Source organism: Magallana gigas, chromosome 4, assembly GCF_963853765.1.
Source record: "Magallana gigas chromosome 4, xbMagGiga1.1, whole genome shotgun sequence".
NCBI lineage: Eukaryota > Metazoa > Mollusca > Bivalvia > Ostreida > Ostreidae > Magallana > Magallana gigas.
The window spans coordinates 33,662,403-33,669,612 of NC_088856.1; positions in this window are offsets into that span (position 1 = coordinate 33,662,403).

The window sequence follows — 7,210 nt, forward strand, 5'->3', positions numbered from 1 at the left end:
AATAAACAAAGCAAACTAACAAACATAACCGATCCAGATAAATATAATTACATGTATCAAAAATAAACTTAAAAAACAAACTACACATTCATCCTTCACCCACAATATTGCCTTTTCGATATCATCATCGTTGTAGACCCGTGTAACAATCTATTAAGTAGGTGCTTGCACGAAAAAGAACCCCTTGCTGATCTACATTTTCATTAACGCATACAAAGGAAAAATATATTTTGATTTATTTTTGAATTTCTTTTGATGTAAAAAAAAAAGAAGAGAAGAAATTGGTTTTCAGTCTCTCTTTATGCCTGTTTGTTAGCGGTTAATCCAATTTCATTTTGAATATCCTTTTGTAATTTAAAAAATGCGATGTAAATTTTTTTCATGCAATATTTCGGATAAAGCAATGAAGAGTTGTTTCTTGAAATTTTATTAGACCATAAAATTGTAAAATGCTAACATTGAAAATTGTGCCCGATTTCTTTTTTTTTTTTTTAAGGTAAAACTTTATTGATTTAAAAAATGATTCTTTGAGACAAACAAATTGACAATCAATAAAAGTTTGACAATCTCTAACTGCGGGTCTGTAGCTTTTAGTCAGAAAAAGAATCGGATGGACGACCTAGGACACAGATCGTCCATCCGAATTTCTTGAAAATTGCCATTATTTTCGTACGCGGACGCACTCACCGAGACTAAATGGTTCGTATCTTAAGTTTTAAGTTTTAACTGCTTTGAAAGGTAATATTGGTTTTCTGATAATTATGAACATGAATGATTAAATAAAAATGGTTAAAATTACAGTAAAATTACCGGCATCGGTATTCTCCGTGCGCGGATCTAGAAGGGGAAGGGTTCCAGACTCCCCCCCCCCCGTCCCAGCGAAATTTCTTTCAATTAAGTGTACATTATAAACTTACCAAATATGCCTCGGACATCCCTTGGCAAACTCAAATAACCGTCTGACTTTCAACCCCCACCACGGAAAAATTTTCTCCTCAAAATAGAAAATTATTCTTCAAAACCCCTTGTAAAATTTCCAGGATCTCCGCATATATACTAAGAGATTCATTGGCGCTTGCGTTCGATAAAAATGCGTGTAAAACGTTTGCCAATGGTCTTTTTACCTTCGTACCGGGCATAACCACAGTCCCACTCTGTGAATAAAATGCGGCGAATCAAACTAGAGACAACGTGTTAAGATCTGTATTTGCTTATAAACATGTAGTATCATCGTGCAAAATGCAGTGTTCAATTATAAAATTTTTTTTTAATTGTAAAATTCAACATCTGTTTCGTAATTTTTTCTCACAGTTTATTTCTTACATAGTTACTTTTTTTATTCAGTGATTGACACTTTTCAGACTTTATATGTGATTTCAAAGAGACAGAGTGTCATGTCTCAAGGACTGTTAATCTCTTAAAACAACATTGTGCAATTATCAGATTTTCATTTCTTGGACATCAAAGACTCATTGAGTTTATTTAATTATTTTATATCTGTGAACCTGTCACTCAGCTTACTTATATCATTACATGTCAATTGCAATTTATACTCATTGTTAAGATTCTTATAAATAGTTATGTACAATTGTCAATGCGCAGTCTGGAATACGGCGGCCAGCCCCGGCCACGTCCGACTCTCCGAGAGTCTTGAGTCCGGAGGCCACTTCTGGCCATACCCCACTTGTTTGTAACATGTCTGTCTGTTAAATTGTTATGATGTTGCCATCGTTGAGTCTCGTCCAATAATGTGGAATCCTGCATTAATTGCCTGTTTATTTCTCTGGAACTGTATACTGGTGGACCTTCGGGCAAACGGCAAACCTACCCTTCGTTTTAGCTTACGGCCCACAGCGGGCCCCAACCTTTTACCTTATACACTTTACGCCAACATTCCCTCACCCGGTTCGTACTGCACACGACCGATGCAGATCCAGACGGATTCTCTATCACCGTAAAATCTACGCGGTCACAGAAATATAATACTTTGTTTCTCAGTGTTTACACATCTAATATTGTACTATGGTCAGCTATCAATTTTTTGTAATACGTCACAAGTATGACGTAGCTACGACGGAAAACCTAATCGTTGCTTGCAACGAGCTCGTCTCTAGTTAAAATATATTTTTTGCAAAAAAGATATGTAAAATTAAAACTGTGCATATGTTTATTATTTCATAACTCTAAAAAAATATGTTTTGATTATTGTTAAATAGAAAACATGATTTAAACAAACTGTTGATTAATCTGTATTATCTAAATCGCAAAATATGGTTTCTTTGGATATCGGCAAGTATTATGGATCGAGATCGGTATTTAGAAATTGCAGTCACATGCGTGGATAATGCTAACTACCTGATATATGCCTTCAAGACAAAACCTCTATTCAAACTTTTTTTTACTGGTTCTTATAATGAAATAACTTCTCTTCGGCACATGATTTCAATTCTAAAAACATTTATTTTTTTCGTGGAAAATAAAGCTATGATTGTTGCTAAGCGAATAGGATAAAGATGTCTTGATATAGGTCAAATTATTTCCCCTTGTGTTTTTATCTCCCTTATGCACTGGAATATAGATCTCGGTCAGGATTTCATTTTGGATCTTTATGGACTTTCAGGGATTAATGTTCAAAGAATTGGATTAAATTCAACCTTATAATGGATTAATGTTTATGCAGGACAAAAGAAGGCGGTCTATATTTTCAAAACGAGTACGCAATCGACACAACCCAGTCATGTTATTTCGCTGATTAATACCCCGGTAGGTCTAATTGATTGCAGTTGTCAGGATTTTTTTATAAATGTGTTTTGAATCAATTTCTATGTCAGCTTGATTTCTTTGTTTTGAAATACACCTTTTAACGTTAGGTCTCAATTAGATCGGGCACGGATAAGACGTAATAACGCGTGAATTACGTCAGACGTTGTTTTGGGACGTATGGATAATTACCTTAAACACAGTAAAAATGTGTAAAAATTTTCAAATCTCGTAAGATTTCTGATGCCGATCGCATTCTTCACTCGCATCGATTTTGTTCTACATTCACTTGATGATATGTGTACCAGGCTTATGATTTATATTCCCCGCGGAAAATTGTACTTCCTAAAAAGGTTAATATCCAGCGATAATGTTAGGAAATCTTTATTTATTTTGTTTATTTAGTTCCCATGCTTTTTACGGTATGCCTTTTCTTGTACTATTCTTTTCTGTCAGTGACTCACTGTTTCCATATTTAGTCACGCTAAAATTCGACAAGCTTGTAGACTTTACATTTTATTATCCCTCAATTTGATTATTCTATATAACGCGACATTTGATTGGTTCTTGACAATCACTTGACCCGGCAACGAAACGTCGTGTATCCTGGGGAATAAATATCATGTCTCACCTCTTCGGAAATCTTGGGATGAAAGGTTTTTTCATCCCAAAAGTATGAAAAGCCAATATGAGCATACAATGTTGACAAATATGATGAAATAAAAAAATATTTAATCATTTAAATTCTCTTTATGCTACACAAATCAATTTTACTATATTTGATTCGAATTTATGAAAACAAAGATAGACAATCGAAAAAAAACAAAATATACGACGTTATTGATTTCGACAAGTCAAAAAATTATCAAAAATCGACGTATGTTGTATAATCATTTGTTGTTCGGTATGATAAAACTTTTATTCCATGAATGTGTCGGGAAATATGAAGATTTATTCCCCCAGAAAAATTATATTTCCGATTATATACGATTTTTCTTGAGGGAATTAATCTTCATATATCCCTCACCATCATGTGATGAATGTATATTTATACTCTGACTTGCAAATGTACAAACCAACACCATTACATCCACGTACTCGAATTTAAAAGTTTAACATGTCTAGCTTTTTTAACACGATTACTGGCATTTTTAGTTGTTTATTGCCCCTTAAGTCGATTAAATTCGTGCTAGATTACCGAATGCATTACGAATAATTTCACCTATGTCTTATGAAATTATTAAACTGAAAATAAAAACATTCACATCAAAGGAACCGATCTTTTTGATACTGAATAAAAGTAGCAAAAGTTTCAATATACAACATATGATGTCGATTAGATTTCAGAAAGGAAATAATTTTTTTTCAGAATTACGTACCTTTCCTCGGCTATTTCCGAAACTTGTTTCATGTATAAAACATGTCGTCACATATTGTAGACTCGGCAAGTGACACTAAGTTGAAATTTAGCCTATAATTTGAATAGGCAGGTGAATCCTACTGAGTGCTTTTCCAATGAAACGTGTGTGCTCGACACAACTGTTTCACCATTTACAATTTATATAAGTGAAAAATAACGTTGAATGAGGCGTACTAAATTATTTTCATCCGCCAAATTTGCAATCATTTTGTTAACTCGAACATAAAATCTTAGGGTTTTTAATGTTTATGTCCTTAATCTCTGTTAAAAGCTTTCAAGGTTTCAATCTAAAGTTATTTTATTGAAAATAGATAAGTAGCAAAAGCGCTTTGATCAGGAGCGACAAATTGTTTCATATGTATTTGTTTCATATATTATATTTCGTATGTTTTATCAAAACATTAAAAGTAACAAGGGCACCGCTAAGCGGACCATCCTCTCGCGACATGAATTGTTGTGTGGGAGATGCATTATTTAAGAATATATAGTTTTGTTATACTTTCATGTTATCTCATTATATCATGTTACCCCCAGGGACCATGATTTGAACAGACTTGAATCTACAATATCTGAGGATGGTTACACGTCAATTTGAGCTTTTTTTGCAGAATAGTTTTTAAAAGAAATATTTTTAAAGATTTTCTCTATATATTCCTGTATAAAAATGTATCCCCCAATTGTGGCCCCACCCTACCCCCGGGGACCATGATTTGAACAAACTTGAATCTGCACTATCTGTGGATGCTTCCACTCAAATTTGAGCTTTCCTGGCCTAATAGTTTTTGAGAAGAAGATTTTTAAAGATTTTCTCTATATATTCCTATGTAAAACTTGATCCCCCAATTATGGCCCCATCCTACCCCCGGGGACCATGATTTCAACAAACTTGAATCTACACTACCTGAGGATGCTTCCATTTTAATTTGAGCTTTTCTAGCCTAATAGTTTTTGAGAAGAAGATTTTTAAAGATTTTCTCTATATATTCCTAGGTAAAATATGATCCCCCTATTGTGGCCCCACCCTACCCCCGGGGACCATGATTTGAACAAACTTGAATCTACACTACCTGAGGATGCTTCCATTTTTATTTGAGTTTTTCTGGCCTGATTGTTTTTGAGAAGAAGATTTTTTAAAGATTTTCTCTATATATTCCTATGTAAAATATGATCCCATTGTGGCCCCACCATACCACCAGGGACTACGATTTGAACAAACTTGAACCTACGCTACCTGAGGATACTTCCACTATAATTTGAGCTTTTCTGGCCTAATAGTTTTTCAGAAAAAGATTTTCTCTATATATTCCTATGTAAAACTTGATTCCCCTCTTGTGGCCCCACCCTACCCCCGGAGACCATGATTTGAACAAACTTGAATTTGCACTATCTGAGAATGCTCCCATTTTAATTTGAGCTTTTCTGGCCTGATAGTTTTTGAGAAAAAGATTTTTGAAAAATACCAACAAATTTTCAATAATTCTCAATTATCTCCCTTTTAAAGAGGGCGTGACCCTTCATTTGATAAAACTTGAATCCCCTTAACCTAGTGGTGCCTTATGCCAAATTTGGTTGAAATCTGCTCAGTGGTTCTTGAGAAGAAGATGAAAATGTGAAAAGTTTACAACGACGATGACGACAACGACGAAGAGAACGACAGACAACGGACAAATTGTGTTCAGAAAAGCTCACTTGAGCCTTTGGATCAGGTGAGCTAAAAATTATATTTCACTATCAGTTAGCATTCTTTTGTATTTGTTTAATAAAACAATAACGACTGTTTCTCGTTCGAATCAGTTCTGTGCATGCCAACAGTCTTAACTATTCAAGTCTTCAGTGATTAAATTTAAGTGATTAATTACGATTTTAACTAATTCTAAAGATCGAAAAAAATATTTCAAGGTTTTTTTCAATTGTAGGTACATGTATCATTAGAACAGCTTTATTTATCTGTACTACAGATGTACATTATTTCGCCTTGAAAGGAAGTCAATAAAATACCAAGGTTTAGCTACTAATAATCAGAACGGGGACTGGAGAGTCTTTTAGAACAAGTTAGATAAAATAATTTCTTAGAGAGAATTTTGCGGGTCGTCGAAATGCATGGCACTGATTGATGGTCTCTCTTCGCACTTCTGGACAGAAAAACGAGAGGGTATTGAAGAATCGTACACTCTTCGTGAATGAGTAAAAATATTCATTGTGATTCAGCATAGTTTTCAAGACCAAAGCCTGTGAGTTGAGAGGTTCCGGGCCGGGTAGGGACAATCGTAGAAATTTTAGTACAATAATTATTTTTAAACACATGTTTATAAGTAAAGAAGATAATTCAAAGATATAATCTTTACTATATGGTCTTAATTTCTAGAAATTGAACCCTTAAGAGCATCAAATACTATTATATTTTGGACTTAACATGTATTTCCTCTGTGTGTTGATTTTAAAATATTTAAATAATCGTCATATTTTTCATTTTGCAGTTTGTTCTATTCTATGTGAGGCCCAGAGGCGCTACAATGTTAGATCATTCATTTCACAATTTACATATCTCTTAGCCTAAAAAATATGTAAACTAAGAAAGGGAAATTTAACCATGTCGTTTTCAGAAGTCAAAAATGCAACAACAAAAATTTTACCGACGTCGCACGACGACGGACGATATCAATAACAATAGGTCAGCTGACTCGTGTGCTCTTAAAATGAATTCAAAGCTTCATGTTGATTTGATTTTATAAAAAAAAAATCTTATCCTTAATTATCTAAACAAATGCAACGTTATCAAATCTATTGCTTTATCTTGTAAAATCTTTGGTAATTTCCTGTTTTCCTGGAAATATCTATTTTACTGCTCTCGAATTTTGCAGGCTTTGTAATCTTGTGGATATGCGTTCGTGTCATCAAATGTGTTTTTTTCTAATTATTTCAAGATTCCGGAATGATTGGGATCAATACCATAGAAGTATGAATGCTGAAATCTGTCAAGGTTCACCATGAACTCTCAAGGAGAAAAAAACTCATTTTTGTAGCCGATAA